This window comes from Suncus etruscus, chromosome 15 (assembly GCF_024139225.1).
Source record: "Suncus etruscus isolate mSunEtr1 chromosome 15, mSunEtr1.pri.cur, whole genome shotgun sequence".
In the NCBI taxonomy this organism is placed as follows: Eukaryota; Metazoa; Chordata; class Mammalia; order Eulipotyphla; family Soricidae; genus Suncus; species Suncus etruscus.
The window spans coordinates 3,660,475-3,682,843 of NC_064862.1; the positions used below are offsets into that span (position 1 = coordinate 3,660,475).

General features: G+C 36.0%; 1 protein-coding gene, 1 non-coding gene and 1 pseudogene across 2 annotated transcripts in view; 2 read left to right on the plus strand and 1 right to left on the minus strand.

Annotated features, from left to right (window-relative positions):
* Positions 1 to 22,369, minus strand: part of BCLAF1 (BCL2 associated transcription factor 1) — a 1,193,665-nt gene that overhangs the window by 501,139 nt on the left and 670,157 nt on the right. The gene's annotated exons all lie outside the window — the stretch shown is intronic.
* The window catches only part of LOC126031298 (cytochrome P450 4A11-like), a 450,346-nt pseudogene that overhangs the window by 32,876 nt on the left and 395,101 nt on the right, over positions 1 to 22,369 (plus strand).
* Positions 13,857 to 13,989, plus strand: LOC126031925 (small nucleolar RNA SNORA51). The gene has a single exon (XR_007503731.1). It is a non-coding gene; the product is annotated as a small nucleolar RNA SNORA51 (small nucleolar RNA).

Here is a 22,369-nt window from a genome sequence, read left to right on the forward strand (position 1 = left end):
TTACTCCTGGCTCCCCGCTCAGAAATTGCTCCTGGCATGCTCAGGGGACCATATGGATGCCAGGATTCTAACCGATGACCTTCCGCATGAAAGGCAAATGCCTTACCTCCATGCTATCTCTCCAGCCCCTCAAAGGTTTATTATTACATTAATTTTTTAAACACACTTTTAAGTTTCTTGCTCTGCATATATTATTTACCTTTCAAATTCCTATCCTGGTAAAATTAAACTCGGAAATGCTGAACCTATAAGTTCTGAACCTATATTCTCTAAGATGAATAGTATTCTTGTCTACAGTCTTTATTCTTTCCTTAAAGTTAAAGATCTCCATATTCTTTGATTTATTTTATTTTATTTCTGTTTGGGTTCATGGTTCACTCCTAGCAAGCTTGGGGCTACAGAGCTCTAACCTAGATCAGTTGTTTGCAAAGCAAGGGCTCTACCCACTGTACTATCTTTGACATGAATGGAAGTACAATGGGTAGAGCACTTGCCTTTTACATGCAGGGTTTGCCCTAGCACTTCATGTAGTCCTCAAGTCCCATTAGGATGAGCATCAGGTCCCTACACCCCCCTAAAAGAGGAACAGAAAACAAAGGACCACATCTCCGAAATTTTAAAGCACTTTCTTGGGTACTGGGAAAGATAACTCAATAAGTATAACATAGGTTCTATCTTTGTACAAGGTCTTGATTTCACCCCCACCACCATCCCGACATGATCACAAAGCTACTCAAGTAAATCCAGATGGTGCTTTAGTACCATGGAGTGTGACCCTGGTCCTCCAACTATGCATCAGGTAGAAATCTGAGGACACTCCGTATGCTTGGATGTGACTTCACCTGTAGTAACTATTAGAACATTTTTTGCTTTGCTTCTCAGACATTTGGGTTCTCATACATCACTCAGCACTCCTAGTCAGTCTCACTTGTGTGTTTCTTCTCTTTTCTCTAAACTATGTAATGCTTTACTGTTACAGTGCTTTTGTCCATCTTCATCTTTTTAAATCTCCTTTGCCCTTGGTGTATCGTCTAGCATTTCTAATATTATATGCCATATTAACTTGCTTTCTCTTCCCCTCTCTGTCTTCCTCATACATTCATTTTTGACATTTGTAAAAGATAATTTTCTATGATTTTTGTTTCTGTTGTTGTAGTGTGGCCGGAGGTTTTAGTATGTGCTTCCATCCTGTTCTTGACCTAAAATATTTCTATTATATGAAGAATTAAGATGCATTTTAAAAGAAGAAAGCTTAGAAAGAAAAAAAACTTAATTAAAAATACATATTGAACAGCTAGGAAAGATAATATGTATTTATTAAATAGTTATAGAGCATAAAATATGTGTTGAGGAGTTAACGAAATGTAAAGAAAAAGTCATTTACTTTTAGTAATGATTTATATACAGACACACACTCTCCCTCCATATAAAGCCAACAGGATTTGGTGATAGATTAATGTTAGATATGTGAAAATAAAATTTTACTTAAGCACTGAAAAATTGGAATTGATTATTAGAAAATTGGGGACGTTAGCAGTAATAGTAGTTTGCCAGAGCTGAATAATAAGTTTTATCAGAGGGGCCTAATTGCAAGTCAGGACGAATTAGGACATAGCTTCAGTTTCTGCTCAGAAATAATTAAATGTTTATCATTATAAATAGTTAAATGGAGGACTAGTATGAGAAAACAGCCAAAGGTAAGACATTATAGGCTGCATAGGACTGACTTCGTTTCACTCAATGGAGAGAAAATATTACCATGAAAGATGGGATCTTAGCTAACATCATTGCATGAAGTTAATGATTGTACAATATGTGTGGAACATGATCCCTATGACTTAAGGACAATTTGAAGTCATAACATCCAGAGGTAGACACTGTTAACTCTGGCTCAAACACAGGCTAGTGAATGTTAATGGCTAGGGAAAAGGCAGTGAACAGAGAGAACTTCAACTTTATAATATTTATTAAGGTGGGGAAAAATAGAAAAGTTATTATTATTTTTCAAATATTGGTGAAAACATAGGTATGTTTAAACTATTATCTGATCATAAGAATTAATTTTAAAAGAAAAACAATAAATAATGAACATGATAGCCTCTCTAGTGTTTTATAATAGTGATGGGACTTTCATATTTTGCCTCTAGACATAGTTTTGTAGTGTTAAGATAGATTTTTTTAAAAGGGGGTAAATTATAATTCAGATAAAATATACATGTAAACTATTTTTCTGTTTATTATAATTGATAATGCATCATGATAGAGGTTTTTTGGGGGGTCTAGGAGGCCACACCAGGTGATGCTCAGGGGTTCCTCCTGGCTATGCACTCAGAAATCGCTCCTGGCTCAGGGGACCATTCGGGTTGCTAGGAATTAGATCCAGATCCATTTCTGGGGTCAGTCGCATGCAAGGCAAATGCCCGACTGCTCTTCTATTGTCCCAGCTCCAGATAGAGTTCTTTGGTAAAGGGCTTACTGGAATAAAGTTGGAACGGTATACATCTGTTTCCTTTGGTTTCATTGACCAATTGTGATAGGATCAATTTGGATTCCCGTGCTATTCACATCATAAGTTTATAGTGAGCACTAAAGCCAGAAAACTTAGATCTCCTTAGTCCTTTACATAAGATTGCCAAGAGACCTAATAGTGGGTATATGTTATATGAATATTTGTATTTTGATTGAAAAGAAATATAATCAGCATGTTGTTCAAGGTGTAATATAATTTTTCTCTTGATAAAATGCTTAAATATGAAACATTTAATTCATTGAAAATATTCCTGGGGCTGGAGAGATAGCATGGAGGTAAGGCGTTTACCTTTCATGCAGAAGGTCATCCGTTCAATCCCAGCATCCCATATGGTCCCCCGTGCCTGCCAGGAGCAATTTCTGAGCACGGAGCCAGGAAAAAACCCCTGAGCAGTGCTGGGTGTGACCCAAAAACCACCAAAAAAAAAAAAAAAGAAAATATTCCTGAAAATTTCTACTGGTATAGTAATCAGTTAATAATTTACTAAATAATAAGTAATCATTGTTATGTTAATAATATGTGGGAAAGTTACATAAATTTACATAATTTACATAAATTTTCTGTTCAAATAGAAATATTCCTATAGTAAATAACTAATTATGCTTGTAATCTGGATAAAAAGCTCTTACATACTTTTAAATGCACATTTACAATAAGAGAAGCTTTGTTGTTTTGTATTATAATTTGTGTCACAATATAAGACAACTATAAAAAAATGTTCCATTGAGAGAAATAATTCCACTTAAAATGTCATTTAAAAAATATGCTTTGAATCATCATATTGCCCTCCCTGTTCACTTTTGTTTTGGCTCACTATATATTTCAAAGCCCTACATAGATGTTACTCAAATTTTCCAAAACAGCTCTTTATTGGAAAAAGATCAAGAGCAGGAACGTGTTTAGGCCTCAAAATTTTCCACTTTCTTAAGATTTTGAAATGTTTAAAATAAGTCTTTCCTTTAAAAATACATTGAATTATCTTTTCAGGTATAATAACATTTAGTTTTATGTAGGTGTATTATTTGGTCAAATTTTTATAATTTTTATAAATATGGCCTTTTTTTGTTTTTTCACATATAGTCCTGGAATCTGACATGGGATGATAGCCAAACTTGCTCTTAAGGGAGTGATCATTCATTCCTCTATTATAAGTGCATTTAGAGTGTGTGGATATGTAAATTTCTTCAGAGAACTTGGACATATTTGCAAATAAGTTCTTAATTTCAGACTGTGTTCACCTTGGGGGCTTCCAGGAGCATGGGGCCACTCCTGGTAATGCTTCACATGCCATATGAGTTTAATGCTAGGGCTTTTTGATGTGGCTTGAGCCAAGAGAACTACAGCTGTCTGTGCTAGGATATAAAGCAACTAGTTCTGGGAATTGAACTTGGGGCCTTTCAACTGCAACACATACATCCAATGTATTGACCTATCTCCCTAATTTCTAGACAGGGATATTATATTTTATTATTTTAATAAGATAATTTTAAATTATGAGTAAGGTAACATAGGTACAATAGTATGGGGTGATGCTCAAAGCTACTGCACATCCCTGCCTTCAAACTGCTCAAGACTCTATCACCACAGTCCTATATCATCTCTAGTTCACCTATTCATTCTCACCTTTATACGTTACCCTATCCTAATGCATGTTAATAAAGTTTTCTAATCCAAGGGTATATATGAAATGATAAGGGGAAATTAGGAAAGAAAACTTGAGTAAACAATTTAAGAAGTAGTAATGAGATGAAGGTATTAAAATTCAGAAACACAAGACACATTGAGTTTAGACAAAGATTTAAACCTTTGTGATGTCAAAGATAGTTATGTCCAAGTACTAACCAATCGTTGACAATGTTGTTTTTTAATTTTTTTTTCTGTTTTTGTAATTTAGCCATGCTGGGTAGTGTTCAGGATTAATCTCTATCTTTAAAAGAGCACCTCTAGGTTTCCAATTTCCTACTGAATTTTTGATGGGTTAAGGAGCCCATCTGCAAGTTTGTTGTCATCTGTATTGTATTGCAACAAACCACAAGTGAAGAATTTTCCATTTTGGGTTCCCTGTAGAGAGTTAACATTATGAACAAAAGACCTTTAGAAAAAAATGATGATACACTCTCTAAAGCAACAAAATATATTATCTTTTAAATTAAAATATCTGAAATGTTAAAGCTGATATAATGATAATAGACACAAGAACATGGGGAATGAATGTCTTATGCTTATTTATAAATGTAGAAACACTCTTCCATGTCTTTTTGTTCTCTAACTAATCCTCTACCTATGTTCAGCTCTTACATTGTTTATTTTTAAATCTCCTGTTGCATGCTGTGAAATAACTAAACATGGACAATTCTGTAGATTCGTTATAGGACTGAGCTCTTTTCTGGCAACCTAGCAGGCATGTCGGGGGAGTGCATTTCACATTCACTTGCTCCAAGCTCCAAAGTAGTCAGGCTAATTGCATAGGAGCTGGGTGTTTACAGTTTAGGACTATGGAGGAGGGGAAAATGTTTTGGCTAATGTACTCTGACGTCAATGGCTTAAGTCCCAGTCTGTTGAGGTACTCTTGTTGCTTAACAAATGCCTGTCGGTTGCTTGTTCAGCTTTTAAAAAATAATGCAGGTTGCGTTGAAAAGGATTCTATCTCGGGAACGAAAAACCTCTCAGCATAAGCACAGTAAATATGTGGTTGACAATATGTCTAGCTATCTATATAAACACTTATATAAAATATATAAAAATATATTAAAACATTTATGGGATGATAATAAAATTTCTTTGTAAGAAATGAATAAAATATCTAAACTGCAGCCTGGTTGTGTAGCATATATAATAGGATATTTTGCCTTCAGGCTATCAATGCAAACTTGGTTTTATTCTTGGTCAGATTTTTGGATAGTACAGAGCTTAAATATTTTAAAGGAATAAAGAATTTTTCTTCTGCTTTTTACATTTTGATCTAATCTTTAGCTATTTGATTTCCAGTGCCATTTGAATGACAGAGCAGAATATTCAGATAAAAAGCTTAACGAAGAATTATAAAGCGTGAGTTAACATTTTAGAAATAGATGCAAACCTTCACTTCTCTATCCTCTTGGTTAAAACTAGCAAGTCAAAGGGAAAATTGGGGGATTTAAGTTAGCTTTTGTTCATGTGTTTTTAAACTAGACCAATGCATAGGTATGCAAAGATATATAGTAATAAAATACAAGGCAGAATATATTACTTTTTTAATAAATTTTATTGAGACCCATGTGAATTACAAGTCTTTCACAGTTATATTTAAGGTACATAGTGACAGTGAATTAGGGCCATTCCCACCACCAGTGTTGACCTCCCTTTGCCCCTGTTCCCAGCATGCATCTGATACTTTCCCCTTTTGCCCCCTGGACTGCTAGTGTAATGGGTTCCCTTTGATATAACTTGTTGTAGATCTTGATTCTGTTGTTGTTGACTTTGGGTTTGGTATTTAGGCCTGACCATTATTTATTTCCACTCAATGTTCATGTGACTGTTTGCTCCTGGTACCATACACTTTCTTTTATTTCCCCTTAATTTAGGAGGAAGAATAAATGATTCAAGTTCTGTGGTTCTGTTGGAAAATAAAAAGCTGGGAGGAATCCATCTAGGTGCTATCAATATCAATTTAAAAAGGGGGGAAGAGAAAAATGAAGAAGAAGCAAAGACAGAATACACAGCCACAAAAACAACTACTAAACAACAACACAAAAAGGAAAAAAAAAGGAGGGCTGCCTGTGGCGAAGTTTGTGCTTTTTTTTTTTTTTGCCTTTTTTTCTTGCATAGGCACAGTAAGTATTGGGGAAATTTGAAAGGGAATTCTCTTGGCCTAAGAAGCTATGTGAGATTACAGAAAATAAATATTTATCTTAGAAGGCCTCCATTTCTAGAAATAGGATAAGCAAGAAACATTATAAACTTTCAGACAATAAAAAACTAGAGGCCTGGATATATTGATATATCAATTTTACAGATGAATTTTGAAGAAAATAAATATCCAAATGAACAATTAATGAATGAAGTTTGAAACCAGAATGAAGACTGAGACTAAAAGCTATCATTGGAAAAGAAACCATTTTCAGTAAATCCGTGTGGGCTTTAATGAGGTAGGCATGTGACAGTAATAAAGACTTGAAGCCTATTTGAAGTGGGGCTATGTGTTCCCTGTAAAAAAGCCAAAATACTCCAAAGCTTTTTATTGTCAATGAAATAATAGATTACCTAAACGAATTACACCAACACCAAGGTTTTCAACTTATGAACAATGCATGATAGACAAATTAAAAAAATGAGACCAAAGAATCTTATTTATGTTTCATGATGTAGGGAAAGACAATTTAAGAAAAATTTACTAAATTGTCACAAGGTTTATAGAGCAATTTTTGCCATGTGAAGATTTGGCACTAGGTAGTATTTAGGGCAGAAAAACACAGTAAACTCCTGGAAGGAGTCAAACGTAATCTAGCACTAATAAGAGTCACACAGAAGAAAATTCAGAAAAATATGAAATAATATTAGACTGCTTTATTAGTGATAAATCCCCATAACAATATGGAAATTCCTCAAAAAACTGGAAATTGAACTCCCATATGACCCAGCTATTCTACTCCTAGGGACACAAAAATACAATTCAAAAATCCCTTCCTCACACCTATATTCATTGCAGCACTATTTACAATAGCCAGACTCTGGAAACAATCAAGATGCCCTTCAACAGATGAATGGCTAAAGCAGGGGTCTCAAACTCGCGGCCCGCGGGCCGTTTGCGGCCCTCCATACAACATTTTATGGCCCACAGCCGGCCTTCAAATATCGCAGTATTGGCGATTTATCGCTTACTGAATAATCGCAATAAAAATCACGTTAGTAAGAAAAAATCGCATTAAACATTCGCATACCCCGAGCAGTTCCATTCAGAGTATATGCAAATGTTTAATGTGATTTTTTTGCGATTTTTTTCTTACTAGTGCGTTATTTTTTATTGCGAATATTCGGTAAGCAAAATCCCTTATGCTGGCCCTTGCCTCACCCCGACTTGCCTCCTGCGGCCCCCCAGTTAATTGAGTTTGAGACCCCAGGAGTGTACGTGGGGCTAAAGAGTCAGTGATACATATACACAATGAATATATGCAGCCATCAGGAGAAATAAAGTCATGAAATTTCCTATACGTGGATTGTACATAGGAATCTATTATATTGAGTAAAATTAGTCAGAGAGAGAGAGAGATAGACACAGAATAGTCTCACTTATCTCTGGGTTTTAAGAAAATTTAAAGACATAATAAGACATTTATGTAATAAGATCCAGAGCCAATAGAGTTAAGGGCTGGAAGGACCGGCTCCCAATTTGAAGCTCACCACAAAAAGTGATTTGAAGCTCACCACAAAGAGTGGTGAACTCTATTAGGGAAATAACTAGACTAACAACTAGCATGGCAAAGTTAAAAAATGAGAGAAGTGAAATGCATGTCACGAATGCAGGGAGGGGTGGGGGATGGGAATGTTGCACTGGTGAAGGGGGTATTCTATGTATAACTGAAACCCAACTACAGTCATGCTTGTAATCATGGCGCATAAACAAAGATTTATATTTAAAATAAATAAATATAAATATAAAAAAAGAAAAGTTTTATTTGAAAAACAATTGAAGCATAGGGAAAATTTGTAAGAGCTTTTATTATATATAACATTCCATTGCAAAACACGGGTATCTAAGTTAATTACACCGATGGCTTTTATAAAATGTTTAAGGGCCATATATCTAATCAGATATGATTTATTCTCAAAGATAATAATAGATAATAATGTGAACACAGGCACCTTACATGCAGCCAATTTCAGTTAGATCCCTGGCACCACTTATAGACCTGACAGCAGAGCCGAGAGTAAGCCCTGAATAGAGTGGGGCATAACAGCCCTAATGACAAAACAAAACAAAAACAAAAGAATAACAAAAAAGGTAACTATACCTTACCCTCAATGGCAGAAAAAATGGTCAGAGAAATAAATGCTTTATGAGAGAATTCTTGAACAAATTAATAGCAAAATAAATGAAAAAAATATATTTGTTTTATATACACACAGAATCATTCATCATATCACAAATATTTTTTACTAAACTGTGCCAAACAGCAACATAATAACTTTGGATATAACAAAGGACCAATATAAACAAAAATCTGGCATAGTAAATTTATATTCTAGTAGAAAGAAATAAGTGAAAACCTATACATTTTTTATATTATCATTAATTGAGACAGTGTTTTTCTTACTATTACACAAAGCTGCCTTTGTTTTGTAAAACTTTATTATTTTGATGAGCTTAAATTTAAATTTAAATTTAAATTTTGGAGCTTAAATTTAAAAAGAATTCCCCCAGTCTTTTCTTTTGCTTCATATAAATGGTTATGAGTTCCTTTCAAATTAAATCATTCTATATTTGAACACATGAAATAGCAAAACATGATAACATAATAAATACCCATGTTATCTATAATCACTTGGAAAAAATCAACTTTATGCTTATCATCAGATCCCCTGTGTACTGACCTCTGTAATCCTTTTATTCCACACAGAGTTGCCACTGTGGAAATTATTTTTTGCTACTACAAGCTCACTTGCCTTCTAAAAAAAAACCAGGAAGTATAAATATTTAAAAAAATTTTAAAAATTTGATATGGGTTATCCCAGGAATGTTTATAACTTCTTGGGACAGTCCCATCCCAGAGCTTCCAGGTATCACCTTCAGGGCTTTGCAAGGGATGTATTTTACCTCCTCAATTACTTACTGTCTCTTAAATATTTAAAAATCCTACATACAGGGGTGAAGTGATAACACAAAAGTAGTGCATTTCCTTGTACTCGGCTGACCAGGACGGACCTGGGTTTGATCTCTGGCATCCCATGGTCCCCCAAGTTAGGAGCAATTTCTGAGCAGATAGCCAGAAGTAACCCCTGAGTGTCACCAGGTGTGGCCCAAAAAACCAAACTAAAAAAAAATCCTACATACATAAGGTTGAACAGGTACAAGAATTTAATTTGCTACACTATTTTGTATGAACTAGTAGATAACACTGAAAAGATAATATACAAATTAAGTCAGACCCAAAATTTTATTTTTTTGCATTTATTGTATTTTAAAAAATAAGACTAAAATTCTCGATCATCATAATATATGAAGCACTATAGTGACTTGAACTGCTTCCACATGTACCAACATTATCTCTGAAGTCTCCCCCTAGATTATTTATTTTACATAATAGTCAAAATAACATTCACTTATGTAAGCTTTCTTCGTGACTTTCAAAAAAGTGTTTGATTACATCTGTAGAGATCATACATTTCTATATTTTAGCTTCTGAAAATGCATTGAACTTCATTAGCATAAATTATTAAAATGTCATTTGATTTCTACTGTTTTTGATGATATATTATTAGATTTAACTTTAGCTGGTCATCTTACTGAACTATTTAATTGAATTAATTATACTAATTTTTTGCTAACTCCTTTTGTGTTCTCTATGAATATCATTGAATTTCTACAGAAAATATTTTCTACATTTTATTTATTCTTACTTGGAATATAGGCAGGGTATTGGGGAGGAGGGAGATGGGGACAATGGTGGTGGGAAAGTTGCAGTGGGGAAGGGATTCCTTTCTATAACTGAAACCCAACTATAAACATGTTGTAATCATGCTGCTTAAATAAAGATATTATTATATAAAAAAAGGTGAAAAAAAGAAACTGAATTCTGAAAGAGGAGAAAAAAATATAAAAGGTATGGTATCTCGTGTCACACTTGCACTTGCACCCAGCTTGCACTAAGAGAATATCCCGAGAAAACTCTTTAACATACACTTTATCTCTAGGTTATACCTTCTTTTAGGACTTGTAGCACTTGACGAGCCAGACCACCGAAGCAGCAACAGTAACCTACAGACTTATACTACAGGCCCTACTCATTGAACACATTCAAGCAAACGAGCATTCCCTTGCTATTTTCTCCTCTCTTCTCACTACTTTCTTCTTTTTTTTCTCTTCTCCTTTTCTTTTTTCTCTTTTCTTCTTTCCTGCCCCCTTCTATATACTTTCCCCTTTCCCCCCTTTGGATATCCGACTATCCCTGCACCCCTCAACCCCATCCAGATTTCCCACCTTATTAAAACTCTTCACCCTCAGTTCTTAATCCATTAGGCATCAAGACTGACTTTCTACCCCAATGAACTAGTACCCAGCACCCAAGTGAAGGGACACGCAGTCAAACCCACACCTCGTCCCCGGCAAGAAGAGCCAACCAACTCCCCTGCTGACTCATGCTGTGCGTCCCTCCTTACCAACTCTTCCTAATATGGACTGTTACTTGAAAACGGACTTAGCTCTAAAAGTACCCCCAAAGCAAGAACTCTTCCCAAGACCAATCTGAAGAAGGTCAGGATCCAAGTCTACTATTCCCTATAGATTGGCTGCTCCCTGGATTGGGTACGGTTTGCTCCTATTGAATGGGCAGACCTGGTTCCAGCACCGGCACATGCTGACTCCAGCCTTCCACTATGACATCCTCAAACCCTATGTGGGAATTACAGCTGACTCTGTGCGAGTGATGCTGGACAAATGGGCAAAGTTCCATGGAAGTGACCCCATTGAGATTGTTGAGTCTCTCTCCTTGATGACACTGGGCACCATCATGAAGTGTGCCTTCAGTCATCGCAGCAGCATGCAGACTGACAGGAAGTCCCAGTCCTACATTCAGGCCATCGAGAAACTGAAGGGCTTCTTCTATTCCCGAGTAAGTGATGCCTTCCACCAGAATGACTTCCTATACAGCCTGTCCTTTAATGGTCGTAGTAACTCCAAGGTTTGTGAGGTTGCCCACGAGCACACAGACCACGTGATTCAGCAGAGGAAGACACAACTGCAGAATGAGGGCGAGCTAGAAAAGATTAAGAAGAAGAGACACCTGGATTTCCTGGACATCCTGCTCTTTGCCAAGACAGAGAAGGGGAGCAGCCTGTCTGACAAGGACCTGTAAGCAGAAGTGGACACTTTCATGTTTGAGGGTCATGACACCACAGCCAGTGGCATCTCCTGGATCCTCTATGCTCTGGCCTTGAACCCTGAGCACCAGCAGCTGTGCAGGGAGGAGTTGCAGAGCCTGCTGGGAGATGGCACCTCCATCACCTGCGATCACATGGAAAAGATGCCCTACATCACCATGTGCATCAAGGAGGCAATGCGAATGTACCCTCCAGTGCCCGGTGTGAGCAGAGAGCTCAGCACACCAGTCACCTTCCCTGATGGGCGCTCCTTACCCAAAGGTTTCTCAGTGGCGCTCTCCTTTTATGCACTTCATCATAACCCAAAAGTGTGGCCTGACCCAGAGGTGTTTGATCTTTCCCGGCTTGCTCCAAGTGCTTCTCGACACAGCCAAGCATTCCTGCCCTTCTCAGGGGGCTCCAGAAACTGCACTGGGAAGCAGTTTGCCAGGAATGAGATGAAGGTGGCTGTGGCACTGACCTTGCTCCACTTTGAACTGGCTCCTGACTCCTCCAGAGTTCCCATTCCCAATGCCAAACTTGTGCTGAATTCAAAGAATGGAATCCACCTGTACCTCAAGAAACTCACCTAAGTATGGTGACAGGAATGCCTATCACACAGTCTACTGCCACCTACGCTTGCCCTACTCCTGTCCACTTATTGTTTTTTTTGTTTTGTTTTGTTTTGTTTTTGGGCCACACCCGGTAACGCTCAGGGGTTACTCCTGGATATGCGCTCAGAAGTTGCTCCTGGCTTGAGGGACCATATGGGAGCCGGGGGATCGAACCGCAGTCCGTCCAAGGCTCACTTATTGTATTTCTTGAGATCTGCTCAAACTGCATGCTCTCACTGTTCCCATGCCCTATTTGTTGGACTGTTTTCCTGCCTTTGCACTTTCATTCTCTCACTACCCATGGAACTACTGGCCATCTGCCTGTCCCACTGCTCTCTTGGCATTCACAATTTTTCTGCCTGTCTGCCTGCCTGTCTTTTGGTGCTGTAACAAATTACCCAAATGTATAGTCTTACAGTGAAACAAATCTATACTCCTACAACTTAGGATCCAGAAATCCACATGGGAATTGCTGAAAGGAATACTTTTAGGTGATAGTGGAGGGCAAGGAGATAGCCTTTTCTACGCTCTAGAATTTTTTTTCCTTTTTTTTTTTTAATAAAATCTTTATTATTTAACCCTAACCATAAAAAAATATAAAAGGATGCGCACCACGGGTCAAGTGGTCTCGGGGTCATCGGTAGTGAATGTTAAGAAAGGACAGAACAAAATATCTAATCCCAAATTAACAACAGTGGAATCAAGAAACCCTAACTTTAACAATCTAAACTTAAAATGGGCCTGTTATACTGGCTGTCTAGGGGGAGGGGCAGTGGTGGTGTGGATGCACTGGGGGAACAGTGGTAGATGGAGGTCGACACTACTGGTGGGATTGGCTCTGATTCATTGTATGTCTGAAGCCCAAGTATGAAGGACTTTGTATATCACAATGTTTTCAATTAAATAAAATTTGCAGCCTACTGCAGGCTGATAAATAGGTGTCATCAGAATGAGTTTTGAGTGTAATAATAGAACTGAACAGGAATTTCCCTTCGTAGACTAAAGGCATGGGGACCACATCCCTTTGAGAGGGTAATGACCTACATGCTCATAGCACATTTTACCGGTCCTAAGCCAGAGATGTTTCCTTGATGAATCAAGGTATGTCCAGCAAAGAGGTGAACGCACTTTTTACGAGGATGCCTGACTTTCTCTCCTTGCTTTACCAAAGTTTAGTGAGACAGCCAGGAGTCAGTGACTTGCAAGTTGAGTTTTTAACTTTTCTTAGAAGTCAAAATTAATTAAAAATTCTTTACTGATGTAATTGTATTACCTATGAGAACGTAATATAAAAGTTTTTGCCTTTTAGAATTTGTTTAATGGAAATGTATATAAACTGCACTTATGAACTACTTTAGCTTACTAAAGGTTGTTGTTTTTAGGTATTAAAGACAAGTATGTTCCCACAGTAATAAAATTTCATCATTAAAAAAATAAATATCCCAAGTGTTCTTCCTCCCCACCCCACACCAGTCTGTACTCTAGACAGGCTTTCTACTTCCCTCATTTAGTCTCATTTTGCTAAGATAGTTCTCAGTGCAATTATTTCTGTGACTACACTAAACGATCCCTGTGGTGAGCTTGGGATATTGGTCATGGGAATGTTGCACTGGTGAAGGATTTTATATATAATCAAAAGAAAAGAAAAGAAAAGAAAAGGCCTCCCAATTCTTACCATAGGCTGTGTTCTTTACACTGACTGTATAGAAAGAGGAGGTACAGTAAATGCACCCCATATACACCTCACCCCAGGCCCTTTGCCTGGTCTGTATTGTGAATTGGGGAACAACAACAACAAAAAATAAATAAATAAATAATATAAAATTCTTTAGAAAAAAATGTAACAAAAATGTAGTAGGGCCACAAACACATACAAGAGGTTAAAATAGGTAGAATTTAAAATAAAATAGTTTAAATAGGTTTAAATAGTGTAAATAAGTTAAAATAGGTAGAACTTGGTAATATTTATTTGAAAAATAACCAAGAACCCTAATTTAAAAAACTATATAAAAGATCAAAATCTTATTAGAAAAGTAAAAGAGTGAGATTGTACATCAGATAAATGTTTACTTTGCACATGGTTAACTCTGATTGGATCCCTGGTATTGCATTCAGTCCATTGCACACTAAGAAAAAGGAGCCCTGGGCACAGTCAGGTATGATCCCAAACAAAAACAATAACAACATAGAAAGTAGAAATATTGACGCTCACAGATAAGAAAAATATGTATAGAAATATGTCATTTTAGCAATATAAATTATTTATATATAATAAATTATAATGTGCAAATTACATTAAATTTATAATTTGTAATGTGCTAATTTATTACTTTTCAGCCATAAAAAAGGAATTGACATCTCTCTGGAAAATTAGAGTCTTCAGGCAGTCTTTGGCAAAAAGCAATAAAATTTTAAGTAAATATTTATAAATGTATTTATAATTACCCTTTCTGAATAGAAATAAAGAAATATTTAAAGCTATACTTCTTTACTTAAAAATTAAAATATAATGAAGTCAACGCCATGGCACAAACATATTTAAAACCACGAAGGATATTATTTTGTTATTCATAAAGTAATATCTAAGATGTAATTGTGATGCTCAGGGGTTACCTGGCTATGCGCTCAGACATTGCTCCTGGCTTGGGGAATCATATGGGACAACAGGGATTGAACCTAGGTCCATCCTGGGTCAGCCGCATGCAAGGCAAATGCCCTACTGCTGCCCCACCACTCTGGTCCCTAAGTTTTCTTTTTAACTAAATACATCACTTTTTATATTCATTTCACAAATCAAGAACTCATCAGAGCAAAGGTGCTTGCCCTGCCATGAGGCTGACCTTGAGCTCACTCCCCAGCACCCTATATGACTCCTCAAGCACTGCCAGAAAGGATTCTTTTTTATATGTTTATTTGAGCATCATGATTACAAACGTGTTTGTAGTTGCTTTTCAGTCATATAAAGTACACCCCTTTCACCACTGCAACCAAGAATGATTCTTAAGTGCAGAGTCAAGAACAAACCCGGAGTATGCTGGATATGGCCCTCGAATAAACAAAATATCATCTGGTAACCCAAGACATAGCATGATTTTTATTACCTATGCATTTTGACTTAACGTTTTTGGCTGATGAAATTGTTTTAGTGTGACACAAATTTTTGAATTGTATATATAATTCCCATATTTTTACAATTACTTTATTTAGGCACCCTGGTTACAAAATTATTTTAGTCAAACAATGTACATGTGCATGTTTCCCACCACTACCAATGTTCGCAGTTGCTCTCCCATCCTCCTGCAAGACATTTTATACTTCTCTCTCTCTCTTTCTTTCCCCCTCTCTCTCTCCCTCCCTCTCTCTCTCTCTCCTCTCTCTCTCTTCCTACCTCTCTCCCTCTCTGTCTCTCTTCTCTCTTCATTTTTTCCTGTTCAACACGATGGTTTTCACTATTGTTAATGAAGGGTTATGTATCATGCATATCACTATTACCTTTAGCGTCCTGTTTTTGTTTAAAGTGATCAGTTACAATTATTATTGTTATAGTGGTTCCTTCTATACACTAACTGCACTTTGCCAATATTTGTAGCAGCTTCTTACCATGGACTGGTCCTTTTGGCCTTCATCTCTAGTAATAATAGCATAATAATTTGTCTGATATGCCTGAATTTATTAGCCTGAGATATCTTGCAGTTTACTGCATAATAATTTCTATATATATCCAAGTATAAGCAAATTTCATGACTTCATTTTTCCAAATAGCTGCATAGGTTTCCATTGTGTTAGATGTACTACTGTTTCTTTATTCACTCAACTGTTTTCAGGTTATTTCCAGATTCTACTATTGTAAATAATACTGCAAGTAGCATGGGAATGCAAAGGGCTTTTCTGCATGGTGTTCTTGAGTTTCTAGAGTAGTCTTAGGAGTGATATTGCTGAAATAATTGGATTTTCAATTTCTACTATTTTGAGGAGTATTCATAATTATTTTCCAAAAGAGCTAGACTACTCTACATTACCACCAGAAGTCAATGAGAATCCTTTCTCCCCTGGTTAATCTTGTTCTTTGTGATGTGTTCCAGTTTCTGTGGTGTAAGATATCACATTGTTGTTTTGATTTGAATCTCCCTGATGATTAGTAATGTGGAACATTTTTGCATGTGCTTTTTGGCCATATGTGTTTCTTCCTTGAGGAATTGTCTGTCATTTCTTCTTCAATTTTTTGGTTTTTTTTTTTTTTTTTTTTGGTTCCACACCCAGTGACACTCAGGCGTTACTCCTGGCCATGGTTCAGAAATAGTTCCTGGCTTGGGGAACCATGTGGGATGCCAGGGATTGAACCAAGGTCTGTACTGGGTCAGCCGCGTGTAAGGCAAACACCTTACCACTGTGCCACCGCTCCAGCCCCATCATCTCCAGATTTTTGAATGACATTAGATTTTTTTTTCTTGCTAAGTTCTATAAGTGCCTTGTATATCTTAGATTTAACCCCTTATCTTATGTGCTTTATGTGAATAGTTTCTCTCATTCTTCCATTTTCCTCTCCCAATTCTCTTATTTTATTTTAACTTGGACCACTGGTAAGTTACTTAATATAAATAAAATATTTACAAAATTATATTTTATATATAAGTTCACGTTAGAAATTAACTTTTATAACCTCTGAAATGCCTTAGAATTTATTCTATGAGCTGGGATACTTATCATTTTAGAAATATTAAGATAATTTGATTCAGAACTATTAAATAGATTAAAAACTACTGATATTTGTTACTAAAATATTTTTTATTTTAAAATAGAAAATATAAATTGTTTTCAAGTACTTTAAAATATATTAACTTATTTCTTAAAATAATCTGTTATAGGTACTAGATTCTACTACATGGCATAAGAGTCTTCAACCTAGGTGCAGCAGGTTTACTCTGTAAATAGTCTTATGTTCTTATATATTTGTATTCACCATGGAAAATTTTTTTGAGAATTTAATGAGTAAAATCTGTTGTGGGCATTGAGACTATAATAGCCTACAAAATATCAAGCATGACCATAGTTAATAAAAATAAAGCTCGTGTGAAATTAACGTTTTATAATGTAAAAGCATTTCCATTATAGTCAGCGAGGAAAAGGTTTCATATGACAAATTTTAGATTCTTATTTGAAAATAAAAGATTTCAATTGCTTATTGTTGTTTTGGAATTCATGTAAAAGTGACCAACTGATGAGAGACATTCAGACAGAACCATATATACTGAAGTCTGCAAAATGAGATTTTTGGAGGTCGAAGCTGAGATTTCCTAAGTGGTCTAGGAAGAAAGTAGAAGAAGAGATAAAACTAGAAATATAGCCTGTGGGCAGATTGTGGAGAGCCTGGAAAGCTAAACTGAGATTTGGCTTATTCTTTATGCAGCTTGGACTTACTAAAGACTTTTGAAGACATGAGTTACATAATTAGATACATTTTAGAAAGATATCTTGGGCAGCAAAGCATAAAACTAATTGGAGAAGAGGACATGTCTTAGTAAAGAAAATCACTTAGGGATTGAGTGGGAAGTCTTTTATCAAAGAGAAAATGTCTTTAAAATAGGATCAACAAGCTTTACCAAATGATTTCTTATAGGATAGAATAATAGATTGCTTTCCATTTTGTAGCTTGAATGGTGGGAAATGAGAGAAAATACAGAAAGAGTTTTTTTTTATTTTGTTGGGGTTTTTTTGTTTGTTTGTTTGTTTTTGGTTTGAGGGCCACACCCAGTGTTGCTCAGGGGTTACTCCTGGCTATCTGCTCAGAAATAGCTCCTGGCAGGCATGGGGGACCATATGGGACACCGGGATTCGAACCAACCACCTTTGGTCCTGGATCGGCTGCTTGCAAAGCAAATGCCGCTGTGCTATCTCTCCGGGCCCAGAAAAAAGAAGTTTTAAGGAAAAGGCATTTGTTTTTGTTTTGTGTGTCTGTTTGAGAGAGAAAGGCACAGTCCAGGTTAATCTTTCCTACTTGTAAATTACAATTATCAGCCCATAGTGTTTGGTGCTCTGAGTATATCAATATATTTCATACCCATATCTATATCTACATACGTATGCTTATATAAATATATTATGGGGCACACTTTTACTGTTAATTATTATATCCTAACTATACATTTCATAATGTCTATAGCTATAGTTTGCTTGTAAATATATTTTTCATTATATTAGAAATATTTATAGTTCAGGCTACATTTTGCTAATTTCATTGGTCATTTTACTATTTTTAAAATATTATCTTAAAGGGTTGGATAGAATAGTAGGTAAGGTTCTTGCCTTCACACATGGCTGACTTGGATTTCATCCATAGCACTTTATATGAACTCCTAACCCCTCTAAGGTTAGGAGTTCCTGAGTTCAGAGCCAGGAGTAAGCCTTGAAAACAGCTGAGTGTGGCCCAAATACTTTCCCAATGCAAGTGGGGTTTGGGAGGGATTTTCAGTCACAGAAACACCAGTCTTACAAGTTTGAGGGTGTAAATTAAGTCCTAATATCACCAACCACTAATTGTGGTCCAGGAAATACTGTTTTTTGGATAAAGAGTTTAAAAATTAAGTGTGTCTATTCAGTCAGTAATTTGTGAGAATTACATACAACTAAAAAGTAAAAGTGCAGCAAACATCACAATCAAAAAACGATACAAGAACAGCTACCCCAAAAAGGGACCCCATCCAGCAGTAAAAATATATATGAACCCCACAGGAACCCAAGCTATGGTGCTCAAGTAAGAAAGAATGTGCTTCACTCTCATGAGCACCGTGGCTGAGCCTGTGAACTACCACAACCAGATGTATGACAACCACACCTAAGCGTTCATGTTATCTTTATGACAGGAATGACATTGAAAGGAAAGGATGAGGAAACTACCATAAATGTTTGTCAAATATTGATATGAATTTGAAATGGTTCATAAGAATGCTACACGTTTTTAGTATGTTACCACATACATATATCATAAAATTTTAGGCCAAGCATTTGGTTCAATCCCAATATCAAATGGCCATCCGAACATTTTTGGTAACACATGGCTCTGGTACTACAGAGCCCAGCCACACCAAATTCTCAGGCCTTAGCATTTAACTGTTGCCCCAGCTGACACTCAACTGTCTCACCCAGGCTCTACTAGCACCAATAAAATAAATAAATAAAATTCAAATAAAATAATTTTAGAATAAAAGAGCCATAGCTGATGGATAAAATATCCCACATCTCTAATACTGGGTGAGCTTAAGCCAGTAAGCAGCTTTTGTGCCCACTATTGCAGTTATATACTGTCAGTTTGGGCTTCTCAACAGTACTGACAGCTGGAGTTCTAGTATTTGGGGAGTCTTTAATTTGTAGGCTTGCTGAAAGCCAAAATAGCCTTCCTGTGACCTCTTTCTCACTAAGGTTGTTCTCTGAAACTGGCTTTTGAGTAGGTAGTGTAAGCACCTGGTACACCCCTGCTGGGACTATTGAGAGATTTACTTCCATCTACTGGTCTGCAGAATCTTGCACTTGGGTACAGAAATCTGTTCTTGGAAATTTGGGGAAGTCCCATAGAGACTTTTTTCTCTGTTTTCTCCTCCTCCTCCTCCTCCTCCTAATTTTTCTAAAATCCTTTATGGATGGCATTCAAAAACATGAGTAACATCCTTTTCTTACATGTTTGTGATTGGTACTAGGTACAAAGTCTACAAGGTAATTTTTGTCTGCTCCCTATGAAAAGTTGGGGCTGTGAGTTCACAGACTAAATCTGGACCACAACAAAGGTTAATTGATACCTGAGATTTCTAGGAAAGCTGGCAGAGGATCTGACTTAATAGAGATATCATATTTCTCACTGGGAGCCCCAACAGAGGCATGGATTTTTTGGCCTCTTTAGCAGCAATCTTTCCACTTCTACTAATACAACTTCTATAATATGTTGGCAGTATATTTCTAGTAACCGTCAGAGCATAAGTGTCAATACAGAGATCAGTGAGCACTATATTATGCTGGGAAGATAACCAAAAGAAACTATGGTGATATCTGCAAATTGAAATTTTATTGAAAGACCCACATACCAAATAAGAGAAAGACAGTTGTAACTATCAATTGCACAAAAATTAATGCAAAATCTCAAAGTGAGAAAACAGGAAACTCAAATGCAATAGAAACAAATTATTTACCTAAATAGAAGCAATTAAATCTTGCTTAACACATAACAAACTCTGAACCAAATAAAATTTTCAATAAGGATAGGGAAATATAAGGAACTTTCAAGCAGACTACATTGGAACTGTAGAATAACAATAACTGAATTAAAATACAATAGAGGGGTTCAAGAACAAGTGAGAAGAGGATATAACCAATGAATTGAAACATATGACACTGGAGAACACCTAATTATATCACCCAAGAGTAATTGAAAAATAGAAGAAGCTAACAGCTCTATAGGATAATATGAAAAGGATCAAAGTCTATATTCATAAAGGTTTCTTATGTAAAAGAGGGATAAAGGGCAACAAAACTATGAAGAAAACATAACATAGTTAAATATTCAAATATAAAAAAACACTCAGAGTCCGAAACAGTCAAAAGAATTTATACTCTAAAAGTCATTTCATTAAGTTGGTAATAGTAGAGACTAGAATAGACTGTTACAGGCATCTGTAGAAAAAATAAATGTTCTTGCATGTAAAACAGGTTCAAAATTATTCAAAAGCAGAACTCAAAATTCCAGAGAGAAGCTATAGATATTTATCCTTCCCAAAAGCTTAAAATAAGGATGCACTGTAGAAAGTTTCTTACTCAGAAACTTAACTTAGTTAAGTTAAAAAAATTTAATAGGTTTGCACATAAGGTAAAGTTCAAGTATGGAATGATTCCACTTATGTGAATAGTATACAGACAAAATATTTTATTTTTTGTATATTTTACCAATCAATGTTCAATAAATTATTTGTAAGAAATAATTTTCTTGACAATCTTGACAGTAATTTTTTTTAGATTTTTATTGTGATCATAATGGGTTACATATCTTTCACAGTAGTATTTTAGGTACATATTAACATTGACTCAGGGAAATATCCTTCACCAAATTTGTCCTCCCCCCATCCCAGTTCCCTTTCTGCAACCCATATACCCCACCATCACCCCCGAGCTGCTAGACTAAGTGGTCCTCTCTTTGTCTAGTTTACTATTAGTGGTCATATATCTGTTTGGTCCTGGTAATCTCCCTTGTTTCTCCTCTATTTAAGAGGCAGAGCTAGATAAATAGAGTTATGTGGTTTTGTTTGAAGGAAAGAAAAGAATTATAATGGGGTACAAAATAAGAAAACAAACAAACAAACAAAAAACAAAAACAAAAAAAAGAAGTCAAATATGCTGAAAATGGGCAGAGACCTTCTAGAGGCTTTCCACCTCAGTTTGAGAGAGAGGACATGAAAAAGGTAATTGAAACACCACAACAATACAGAAAGAAATATCAAATTAAATATCCAGTGAGCACTACAGCAATAAAGACAAGCACCACACAATAGTCTCAGTTCTGAAATCAAATCATGCCAGAGTGCAAAAAGAAAGAGAAAGATAAGATAAAATAAAATAAAATAAAGTAAAATAAAATAAAATTGGAGATATCAACTTAAATATTTACACCAAAATAAAGACATCAAAAAATCGATCAATCAATAAATAAATGTGTGAAAAGATGATTATTTTTGTGTTTGTTTTTTTTCTTTTTCCACCTGTATAGGCACATTAAGTATTGGGGATATTATAGAGGGAATTCCCCTGGCCTAGAAGTTACAGGGTTTTCCACCCCTGAAGTATACTGTCATGGGATTAACTGTAGACTCCTTGTATAATCATTTACTCTCCGCTCGGTGCATTTGTGGTGTATGGAAGACTTCTGCTTCATCTTGGATGGTAAAATCTGACCTCTGTATCTAGAGATCTTGGTGACTGTGCAGCTCAAGGAATGGAGCTTATGATGGGGTCTTTCTTTGTGATTCTAGGAGTTCTGCTTCTTCAGTGTCGTTTTAATTCATCTTCTGTAATTGGTGGTCTTGGTCATTATGTTGCTCCTAGGATGGAGCCTGAGTTAAAGTCCTTTGTTATGTTTCTGGAAAACCCGTTCAGTTGTGGTTGTCTCAGTCAGACCTCTGGAGTTGGAGATCTT